Genomic DNA, 12397 nt, shown 5'->3' with positions numbered 1-12397 from the left:
TTGTCTAAAATATATGACGCCATTTCGAATCCGCCCAGCACCTGATAAATTCGAAGAAATTCGCTGCGCAATCTAGCCAGGATCAAAGAACACGACAGGACGGGCGCCAGCTTCCAATTGATTTTATAAAGAACAAGAAAGTCAAGCCGCATGACCATAGTGAAGATGCTACAACATTACAACCAATACAGGAGAGGCCCTGACGTCACTCTTTGTGAAGCTAAAGTGAAGCCGGAAGTTGGCGTTGCTCGTGGCGTTGCTCCGCCTATCGGGCCAGCTCTCCTCTCTTGTTTACATTTCTCGCGAAACCACGCCGCGCTGCGCGCAACCGGGCTGCTCGGTTGCGCGCGCTCCGCAGCAATACTAAACAAAATCATGTAATCGGGATGTCTCAATGCATTACCGTTGTCGAAGTCATGTTGAAAGAAGTTTATAATGAACTTCACTAATTGGGCAGTGAGGTCGAATCGGCTGCTTTTACCGGCTTTTATGAAAGTAAACATGCTTTATCAGGCCAGCCAGATGAGCTATTCTCATCAACCACGGGTACCGGCCGCTGCTCAGTTTTTGCGCAATCTTAAAAAAGGTCACCTTTATCGCTGAATTCTACTTGCTTTTCTCTGCTTGGACTTCCTGGCACGCTCGGACGATCTTGCGAGCTAGACGACTGGCGATACGAAAAAAATGTGCGCATTCCCACTGCACTGCAAGAACGCACTGGAGACACGTACGTACGACACACCGACCCATTTGCGATCCATTTGGAGTTTATGAGCACAAACACATTCTCGCTTGAGGAATCGTCGTGCTTTATTGAACAAAGTTCGGGTGGCCGCGCATCACTACGACAGCGCGCCGGCGAAGAGGAAAAATCTCATTTCTGACTTCGCGTTTAAATTGATTGACTGCGGCCTGAGGTGCCTCCTTACCACGGTAAGTGAAGCATCACGTAACCAAAGTTTTGCGATAGCCGGCGTAAGGTGCAGAACAGTACGCGCGTAGAACCGGCCGACGTGCGACCATGAAACAGCCGTTTGATGTGTAAGCAGGCGTACGTTCTGTGGAGACTTGCCGATTCTTGCAGCGCATCCGCTATCCTTCACTTCCCTGCACTTCTCGCGCGCACAGATAACATACGCCCGCGGTAGGGAGGATTCGTTCCTTAAGCCACGGTACGAAACCTACGGAGCAACACGTGTGAGCGCTCAGAACCAAAACAAACTCGCCATTGTGGCCCGAAAGGCATGGCCGCTACGGCAAAGAAATAAAAATATGAGCAAAAAAAGAGAACCTACAACGTCATTTCTTCCACACTTTTCTCCTAGCGCGCGGAGGGGGCAGGGCCTCTCCTCAGTTTCTTTCCTCTATGGGCATTCTCATGCATACCAGAGCGCAGCAGCGCCATATTTCCCTCTAGGTAATATAGTGAGAAACTCTACGGTCACTACTACGTAGCATCTGGTCGTGGTGAACGGCCCGCAAAGCCGTGATTCAAGCACGAAGCCCGAGGTCAACACCAACGTTGCCAAGGACCAGCGACCTAGCCACTGGCAGCAAGGACTGCTGCCGAAGTACGGACTTCTACCTGAAGTGAAAAGACAAGCAAGTGCACGGCTACGACAGCAGCTACAATGACAGCCCTAGTATCACCAACATCGATCGTGTTGCAGCAGCCCAGGGAGCCACCGACGTTCACCGGATCAACATTTGAGGACGCGGAAATCCGACTGGAAACGTATGAAATGGTCGTCCCATGTAACAATTGAAACAGCACCATGTTATTATGCACTGGAAAATGCCGCCAGGAAGTGGTTCAAAAATTATGGGGTTTTACAAACCACGATTTGATTATGAGGCACGCCGTAGTGGGGGGCACCGGAATAACTTCGGCAACCTGCGGTTCTTTAACGTACACCTGCATATGAGTACACGGGTGTGTTCGCACTTCACCCCCATAGAAATTCGGCCGCCGTGGCCGGGATTCGATCACGCGAGCATGTGCCAAAACTTGGTTCGAGAATCAAGAAACCACCTTAAGAACGTGGGACCTGTTCCGCAGCGGCTTCCTTGAGACATTAACAAGCGTCCTGCACAGAGAGCGAGGCCAAGCTGAGGCTACTAGAAACCCCAGTGTAGCTGCCCAAAGAGACCATCGCGATCTTCACGGAAGACACGACCCTTCTTTTCCGGCACGCCCACACAGAAATACCGGAGGAGCAAAAGGTCAGCTTCCTGATGCGGGGCGTAAAGCAAGAACTTCTCGCAGGAATGATCCGAAACCCGCCGAAGACCGTAGTTGAGTTCTTCACAGAGGCGATGACGATCGAGAAAACTCTGGAAAAGCGCATTAGGCAATATAACCGCCAAGTGCTCCCGAGTCACGCCCCAGCGCCAAAACCAGGCAATGGGCTACGACGACCTCCAAAAGGTCATGGTGCACGAATAACTGCGCTAGATCTTGCCTTCGTCACAACCTGAGGTGGCCTCGGCCACTGACATTGTGAAGGATGAACTACAGCGGTCATTTGGAGTGCCTGAGGGTGACCCACAATCACCGCAACCTCAGCCAGAAGCGGTGACCTCGCCGACGTCACCCACGGCCAAGGTCCCTCTCCACGACCGCGCCAGAAACCCGTCACGCCGTAATTTCGTGGTCCACCGCTGCCGCCAGCTCGCCCGCGCGTCGCCGAGCGCAGCTACCCGAGGAAGATGGCCATCTGGCGCGCGCCCCGTCCCCCGCCCACTGTGCTACCACTGCGGGGAAGCCGACCACGTCTGCCACCGATGCCCATAGCGCGACATGGGAATGTGAGAGCTCGCCGTCAACGCGCCGCACCCAGAGCAAAGTTAACGGCCACGCGATATCATTATGCAAAAAAGAGGTGAGGCGTGCAGACAGGACACAAGAGCAGAGTAGTGGACAACACGAACGCCGACTATCAACTGAAGGGAGCACTGAGGCGAAAAAAGAAAGAAGACACAAAACTCATCTGCGCAAGCTCAGGAATGGTATCACCACGTGTCAGTCGGGTACATGTGTTGGTCCAGGTGAGAGATAACTGTAAGGCACTTAACTCTTCCTTATGTAAGGTAATCGAAGGCTGACTCGCGTACGACTTCCACCTTTATAGATATGCCATGCCTATACCATAAGACGCGTATCTTCATTGCTATGCCTGTACAATATGGCGCATTCAACTAACTCTGGCGTGCAGTTACAATCTTGGCAATGCGGGGAAAGATTAGAAGGCGATCCACCGGTTAACGACCTTTTATGCTCCATTAGCCTTTGATTGATACATCGCCCCGTTTGCCCTACGTAGAACTGGCCGCAGCTAAGGGGAATGTTATAAACCACACCGATACGACAGTCAGTAAACCTGTTGTTCTTTTTGTGCTTCAATGGACAAATATCTGTTCTTTTTTTGCCTTTTACCTGCTCCTTTTTCCTCTGCACGGCAGCGGATATCTTACCTAGCTTATAACTTATACATAGCTCAGTGCTCCCTTCAGTTGATATTCGGCGTTCGTGTTGTCCACTTCTCTACTCTTGTGTCCTGTCAGCACGCCTCACCTCTTTTTTGCATAATGAATCCTTACCAACTACTTTACCCCAAAAAAGGCGAACGCATGAGCCTGCTCCGGGCCCCATGAGAATGGTGTGTTCTTTTTTAGAAGATCTGTCAGAGGCAGAGCAACGTCGGCGAAGGTTTTGATGAAACGGCGAAAGTAAGAACACAGGCCAATGAAGCAGCGCACGTCAGAAGCAGAACATGGCAGAGGGAAACTACGTACGGCGCGAACTTTTTTCGGATCTAGTTGAACACTGGATGCGTCAACGAGGTGTCCTAACACAGTAATCTGACGGCGCCCGAATTAACACTTCGTGGAGTTCAGTTGGAGGCCGCCTTTTCGGAAGACCGCAAGAATGGCAGCGAGTCGGGTAATGTGCAGGGTTGCCACATTGGGCTATTAATAGCCAAATTTGGCTACTTTTTGTTCAAATTGGCGTCAGAATTTTCCTTTTGGTTATGAGGCTATTTTTGGGCTACATCTTTTTCCTGTGTACAAAAAGCAAAAAAAAAAGAAAAATGGAAAGCACGCTGGAATCGAAATTCAAACGACAGCAGGTTAAACAAATTTAGCGCGTCTGCTATAAAATACAAATTTGTAAGCTCTATGTTAGAGAACACATAGGCATATCAAAAGGTCAAGGATCGCGGCCTTTTGATAACTTAAATTAAGAAACCTGGCCTCGGGGAAACGCGCCTCCATCTGCGAACTAACGCTACCCGCCCGCGCGCGCACCAGCGAACATAGATTGTTGCTGTCTCCACATGCGAGCTTTCAGCGTCCTACGTTTTAAGCATGAGATGCTTTTAGCTCCCATTGACGGTGAGCCGCGGGTGACCTCGGTGCCACAACGGAGGGAAAACACCGAGCTGAACCTAACCAAAATTTGCCGAATTTTCTGCCTGCCGCATGGCGCCTACGTGGCAATTCGCTCGGACCCTTCCTGCCCAAATTGCCCCTGCTCCAACACCAACGTAGAACATATCATCTTCCGTTGCCCCACAGCCACCACAGCCATGCGTTCCCTACGCAACTCCAAACCTTCCTCCTGTCATTGCTGTCGCTACCCGTATCAAATGCTGCCGTCGAACGAGTGTTCAGCCAGGCCTCACTCATTAAAACCAACCATCGAAATATAATGTCGAACGATACATTAGTAGTGCTCCTCCACGTGAAGGCTGCTGCAAGGATTTTAAACAGAGCCAAGAATTTTCGTCCCGTTTCAGCTCTGACATTTTGTACAGACCAAATAGTTTCACTTCGCAATAAGCTTGTGATCCTTAATTATAGCATACTTCTTATGTATATATATCATACTAGACTTTGTACAATACGCAATCTATTGTGTTTGACTTCGCCTGTGCAATTTTTGTAGTTTTTCGTTTAGTGCATTGTGTGGTGTTAAGCGAAATTATCATGAGCTGTAAGTTATAATACTGAACGCCTGAATGCATGTCATTGCTTATAGCGTGTTTATCTATTTGTGTGTTTCTTTTTTCGCGATTTTATGGTGCTCTGGGAAAAATAGGATTCTTGTCTCCAGTGTTTATACGGTGGCGAACAACAGATGTTTCGTCTGAAGGCCTGTCGCCGAAATCACAGATGTCACTGTACGTTTCAAGCAGGAGGCGTATGTCCATGGCCTGTGCCGAGGTGAGGTCAGGTGCAATCATTTTCCCGAGGTCATCCGTTAAGGAACCAGAGCTGTGAGCTGTAATTGGCGCTAATAAACCACTCTCGGCATTCATACTCTCAATCTCAAATTCGGAACCACTAAAAACGCTGGCCAAGAACATGCCAGCCGGAATCACTAACGGGCATAGGCTGAAATTCAGAAGCGGTAGAACGACGTCGTTATTAGTAACCATGACCAGTGTATGCAGAACAGCAACGTTCCTGTTCAAAAGAACGTTGATGATGCGGCGAAGCACATATTCACCGTCAGGAACCTGTGGCTGAGCGGTCAAAGTGACGTAATTTAACTGCCTCGGGTGACAGACGCACATTGTGAAGCGAGCACAAGTGCGGCGGGGCGGGGCGGGGCGGTGCTCGGAGCCTCGGCGAGTTGACGCAGTTCTAACTGAAGAACGCCGGTCGCGCAGTCGATGAGAGCAGAATGAGTGGATAAAAAGTTGAATCCAAGGATAACGTACTGAGGGCAGTTGTCGATTACAGCAAAGAGAACAGAAGTAGGGCGGTCGGCTATACTTAAAACGTGCAGTGCACATTCCAAGAACAACCAGCACGCCGCCGTCGACCACACGAAGCACTCGGGCAGCTGTTGGGGTGGGGGCCCTCTTTAACGTTTACGTAAGCTAGCGCTCATCACAGAAACGTGGGCTCCAGTGTCTACGAGTGCTTGGACAGGTACGCCGTCTATTTTAACGTCAATTACGCTTCTCCCTGTGGCCACAGACAGAGAATTTGCTGCAGTAGTAGGCAATGCAGCACCACCTCCGAGGGCTGCATTTAGTTTTACGAAAGGTTGCGGCCAAAAGCCACAGGGTACGAAAGGCGACGTGGCTGCGGCGAACGGGAAGGTGGGCGACATGTTTGCAGTGAGCAAGATTGGTGTCCGTGTGGCGATGGTGAGCGACTGTACCACGTGTTCCTAGCAGAGTTGTCGGCGCTGTTAGACTCGGCGGTGGGCGAAACACAGTGGGCATTTCCATTAAAACAGCTCAGGCTGGTCGGCGTCCAAGGTGTTGAGGGCCACGAGTTGCGACAGTATAAGGCGACATGACCAATGCGGCGACAGGAGGAACAGATCGGCTGGTCGTCCGCAGTTCTCCACTGAGTCGGGTTGCGATAACGCGGAGAGAAGCGCCGGGGTGGAGCGAAAATAGTAGCATTGCCATTTGTTGGGCGTGTTGGTAAACTGAAAGCATATTTAGCGCCAGCAAACAAGGACGGAAGGGAGACGACAACACAATGCGCTAACTTCAACAACTGGATTTTTAGGAAATACGCCTATATAACCCATGCACAGTGGCGCCACCTTATCCAAATCTTACCCATCCAAGAAAGCCGTCTCCTTATCTAAGAAGTCGATTGAAGGGGCACTAACACACGTGTCTCTATTCCGCCAGATAGCCTGAGCTTCAATAATCTCTCGCACGTCTTTATCTTAGTGCTTCGCAAGAACCCGGCAGGATTTATACAGCGGCGCACAGCCGCATTCTTGACAGTGGGTTGACAGATGACCGTATTGCTTATTTTTCAGTTTGGCAATGTTCCCGTAATCGGTCATTAAGACATCTCCCTGTCTGTCCGATGTATTTTTCCCCACAGGACAGCGGAAGCTCATATACAACAGCCTCTACGCATCCCACTGGCACTTTTCGATGATTCGTAGAGCATCCGGCAGCAGGCTTACGGTACGGGTCCGTTAATCGACATATTTTTGCCAGCTTTTCTGGTGTGGAAAAGATCACTTTTGTGTCCACCCGGCTAGCCATTTTCTTCAATTTATATGCCGTTCTATGCAGGTAGGGCACTACCGCTACCTTCCTTCTACGTTCCGTCCCTTGATTTGCCGTGTCCCGAATTGTGCTAGAAGTCTTGCCACCATAAGATCTATACGAGTCTTATGGATCAATCGGGAACGTTATCAGCAGCAGGGTTTCCGGAATCAGTGCAAGTTTCGGTCCTCGAGGGGCTGCTAAAAAGGTGCAGGTCAGATAGCACAATTCGGGACACGGCAAATCAAGGGACGGAACGTAGAAGGAAGGTAGCGGTAGTGCCCTACCTGCATAGAACGGCACATAAACTTAGGAAAATGGCTAGCCGGGTGGACACAAAAGTGATCTTTTCCGCACCAGAAAAGCTGGCAAAAATATGTCGATTAACGGACCCGTACCGTAAGCCAGCTGCCGGATGCTCTACGAATCATCGAAAAGCGCCAGTGGGATGCGTAGAGGCTGTTGTATATGAGTTTCCGCTGTCCTGTGGGAAAAAATACATCGGACAGACAGGGAGATGTCTTAATGACCGATTACGGGAACATTGCCAAACTGTGAAAAATAAGCAATACGGTCATCTGTCAACCCACTGTCAAGAATGCGGCTGTGCGCCGGTGTATGGATCCTGCCGGGTTCTTGCGAAGCACTAAGGTAAAGACGTGCGAGAGATTATTGAAGCTCAGGCTATCTGGCGGAATAGAGACACGTGTGTTAGTGCCCCTTCAATCGACTTGTTAGATAAGGAGACGGCTTTTTTGGATGGGTAAGATTTGGATAAGGTGGCGCCACTGTGCATGGGTTATATAGGTGTATTTCCTAAAAATCAAGTTGTTGAAGTTAGCGCATTGTGTTGTCGTCTCTCTTCCGTCCTTGTTTGCTGGCGCTAAATATGCTTTCGAAAATAGTACAAAGGCGTTCGTTAGCTCTGGGATTGGCGACAGCACAGACAGAATGTAATGTTTTCAAGTTCTTGGCGAAAGATGGCTTGCACGAGAGAAACTGAAGAAGTGGTAGCATCAAAGCTATGCGAACAGAATGCTGCCGGCACCATCGCATCTAGTTCACGTAGAGCGATTGGCACCACGTCCTCTCATGATGGCGACGCATGCTGCTGTGCGAGTTATCGTCACACGTCGACGTTGCGGCAGTATTGAGAAGTCTGGCAAATGGTTGCAAGACGCGTCGGCTTTCTGCCTGCTTGAATTGTCGGCACTCCTTAACGATGGCATCAGCTGTAGAACAGCTTTTGCACATAAGCAGATTAAAGGCGACGTCAGTGATGCCCTTAAGCACGTGCCCAACCTTTTCCGCTTCTGTCATGTCCTGATCGGCTTTACGAAAACGTGCCAGCACGTCCTGGAGGTACGAGACGTAGGACTCCGTGAGGTATTGGGCACGGGACGCCAGTTGCTGCTTTGCGGCAATTTAAGGCCCGCTGGTTTGCCAAACAACTCTGTCAACTTCTCTTTTCATTGGTCTCAGCTGGTTAGCTCCTCTTCCTGATTTTCGTCCCACACCTTTGCCGTGCCTCGAAGATAGAACAACAGGCTAGCTAGCATAAGCGTAGGGTCCCATCTGTTGATTCCACTCACGCGTTCGTGCATAGCCACCCACTCTTCGACGTCGGCGCCATCGGTCCCGCAGAAAGTTCCAGGATCCTTGGGTTGCACAACCACAACCGAAGGCGACAGCAACGTAGGCGGCGACGGTGATGTGGGAAGCGGCAACGACATTGATCTCGCGTGCTCACCATCATTCATGGTGCGGACGGTGATGTGACATCCACTGCTGAGCTTCGTTTCCAGCCATGGTACCCCGCACCTCCCACCAATATGTTACCGGGAAGTCGGGAGTATATAAAGACTGTATTTACAATATAAATATACAGTATAAGTCAGAGTAGATAAGATGGCTGACCACCAACAACATGCAGCAGCCAGCTCTCTTCTTTCATCCTTCCGTAACAATATGACTAATAAAAATAGGGACCCACGGTTAACCCGCTTTCTTCTCGTTTATTACACAACGAAGGTCTCAAATCCGGCAACATTGATGCCTTCAGGTAGCATGCGTGGGTTTATTGACCAGTTGCCTTCACCCAAAAAAAGATTACGTTCCTGTGATGCCTGCGGCAGAAAGGACGTTCCACATCCGCCGCCAAAGGCTGTGAGTGGTGGCGCTAGCTAACACTCCCAGAGTTCTACTAGGACACATAAATACCCAAGAAAGTGGATGGGAAAATGGCGCCGCGGTACCTCAATTTGTAGAGCATCGTTAGCGAAATGCAAAGGTTGTGGGATCGTTCCCAACCTGCAGCAACTTGTTTTTTTTATCCACTTTCATTTCCATTATATATTTTCTTTATTTATTAAGCACAAGTAATCTTCCCGATGTTCTCCTTGGTGCTTGTTTGTTGGCTTCTTGGTTGTTGGCTTCTGTTGACCTGCTACGCTTCCCATCCCTTGGAATCCAGTTCGTAACCATTAATGACCATCGGTTATCTTCCTTCCTCATTACATGTCGTGCCCATATCCCCATTTCTTTTTCTTGATTTCAAGTAAGATGTCATTAACTCGAGTTTGTTCCCTCACTAAATCCGCTCTTTTCTTATCCCTGAACGTTACACCTATCATTCTTCTTTCCATAGCTCGTTGCGTCGTCCTCAACTTAAGTAGAACCCTTTTCGTAAGCCTCCAGGTTTCTGCCTGTACGTGAGTACTGGTAAGACACAGCTGTCATAAACTTTTCTCCTGAGGGATAATGGCGACCTGCTGTTCATGATCCGAGAATGCCTGCCAAACGCACCCCAGCCCATTCTCATTCTTCTGATTATTTCAGTCTGATGATGGGGATCCGCGGTCCCTACCTGCCCTAAGTAGATGTATTCCTTACCACTTCAAGTGCCTCGCTACCTATCGTAAACTGCTGTTTTCTTCCGAGACTGTTAAACATTAGCTTTCTGCAGATTAATTTTAGACCCACTCTTCTGCTTTGCCTCTCCAGGTCAGTGAGCATGCATTGCAATTCGTCCCCTGAGTTACTAAGCAAGGCAATATCAGCGAATCGCAAGTTAAGGTATTCTCCATTAACTCTTATCCCCAATTCATCCCAATCCAGGTCTCTGAATACCTCCTGTAAATACGCTCTGAATAGCATTGGAGAGATCGTATCTCCCTGCCTGACGCCTTTCTTTATTGGAATTTTGTTGTTTTCCTTATGGAGGATACAGTGGCTGTGGAGCTGCTATAGATATCTTTCAGCATTTTTACATACGGCTCGTCTACACCCTGATTCAGTAATGCCTCCGTGATTGCTGAAGTTTCGACAGAATCAAACGCTTTCTCGTAATCAATGAAAGCTATATATAAGGGTTGGTTATACTCCGCACATTTCTCTATCACCTGATTGATAGTGTGAATATGGTCTATTGTTGAGTAGCCTTTACGGAATCCTGCCTGGTCCTTTGCTTGGCAGAAGTCTAAGGTGTTCCTGATTCTATTTGCGATTACCTTAGTAAATATTTTCTAGGCAACGGACTGTAAGCTGATCGGTCTATAATTTTTCCAGTCCTTGGCCTCCCCTTTCTTATGGATTTGGATTATCTTGGCATTCTTCCAAAGTTCCGGTACGCTCGAGGTCATGAGGCATTGCGCATACAGGGTGGCCAGTTTTTCCAGAACAATCTGCCCACCATCCTTCAACAAATCTGCTGTTACCTGATCCTCCCCAGCTGCCTTTCCCCTTTGCATAGCTCCCAAGGCTTTCTCTATTTCTTCCGATGTTACTTGTGGGATTTCAAAATTCTCTAGACTATTCTCTTTTCCATTATCGTCGTGGGTGCCACTGGTACTGTATAAATCTCTATAGAACTCCTCAGCCACTTGAACTATCTCATCCATATTAGTAATGATATTGCCGGATTTGTCTCTTAACGCATACACCTGATTGTTGCCAATTCCATAGTTTCTTCTTCACTGCTTTTAGGCTTCCTCCGTTCCTGAGACCATGTTCAATTATATCCATATTATACTTCCTTATGTCAAGCTGTCTTACGCTTGTTGATTAACTTCGAAAGTTCTACAAGTTCTAGCTGTTGGGTTAGAGGATTTCATACATTGGCGTTTCTTGATCAGATCTTTCGTCTCCTGCGATAACTTACTGGTATCCTGCCTAACAGAGTTACCATCGACTTCTATTGCACACTGCTTAATGATGCCCGCAAGATTGTCGTTCATTGCTTCAACACTACGGCCCTCTTCCTGGTTTAAAGCCGAATACCTCTTCTCTAGCTTGATCCGGAATTGCTCTATTTTCTCTCGTACTGCTAACTCATTGACTGGCTTCTTATGTACCAGTTTCTTCTGTTCCGTCCTCAGGTATAGGCTAATTCGAGGTCTTACCATTCTATGGTCACTGCAGCGCACCTTGCCGAGCACGTCCACATCTTGTATGATGCCAGGGTTAGCGCAGAGTATAAGGTCAATTTCATTTCTAGTCTCGCCATTTGGGCTCCTCCACGTCCACCTTCGGCTATCCCGCTTGCGAAAGAAGGTATTCATTATCCGCATATTATTCTGTTCTGCAAAGTCTACTGATAGCTCTCCCCTGCTATTCCTAGTGCCTATGCCATATTCCCCCACTGACTTGTCTCCAGCCTGCTTCTTGCCTACCTTGGCATTGAAGTCGCCGATCAGTATAGTGTATAGTGATCAGTATAGCGCTGTGTCCTCGTCTCGCCACTGTCTTTCGTCCCTTCTCGTGCGCAAAAGAACCTCAGTTATGAAATACCAACACGCCCTAACCTACGCTCTTTCAGTATAGTGTATTTTGTTTTGACTTTCCCTATCGCCAATTCCACGTCTTCATAGAAGCTTCCGACTTCCTGGTGATCATGACTAGATGTAGGGGCGTAGATCTGTACGACCTCCAATTTGTACCTCTTATTAAGTTTCACAACAACACCTGCCACCCTCTCGTTGATGCTATAGAATTCCTGTACGTTACCATCTGTATTCTTATTAATCAGGAATCCGACTCCTAGTTCTCGTCTCTCCGCTAAGCCCCGGTAGCACAGGACGTGCCCGCTTTTTAGCACTGTATATGCTTCTTTTGTCTTAACTTCACTGAGCCTTATTATATCCCATTTACTGCCCCCTAATTCCTCCAATAGCACTGCTAGACTCGCCTCACTAGACAACGTTCTAACGTTAAAGGTTGCCAGGTTAAGATTCCAATGGCGGCCTGTCCGGATCCAGGGATTCTTAGCGCCCTCCGCTGTGTCACAGGTCTGACCGCCGCCGTGGTCAGTTGCTTCGCAGCTGCTGGGGACTGAGGGCTGGGGTTTGATTGTTGTATTCATAGAA

General features: G+C 48.8%; 1 protein-coding gene across 6 annotated transcripts in view; it reads right to left on the bottom strand.

Moving 5' to 3' along the window:
• LOC142583463 (NADH dehydrogenase [ubiquinone] 1 alpha subcomplex assembly factor 8-like) overlaps window positions 1-12397 on the bottom strand; it is a 418166-nt gene that overhangs the window by 353050 nt on the left and 52719 nt on the right. The window lies entirely within an intron of this gene.

The sequence above is a fragment of the Dermacentor variabilis genome, chromosome 5, assembly GCF_050947875.1.
Source record: "Dermacentor variabilis isolate Ectoservices chromosome 5, ASM5094787v1, whole genome shotgun sequence".
Taxonomy (NCBI): domain Eukaryota; kingdom Metazoa; phylum Arthropoda; class Arachnida; order Ixodida; family Ixodidae; genus Dermacentor; species Dermacentor variabilis.
Note: the sequence above shows the minus strand (reverse complement) of the source record. Positions and strands in the feature narration are given on the sequence as shown.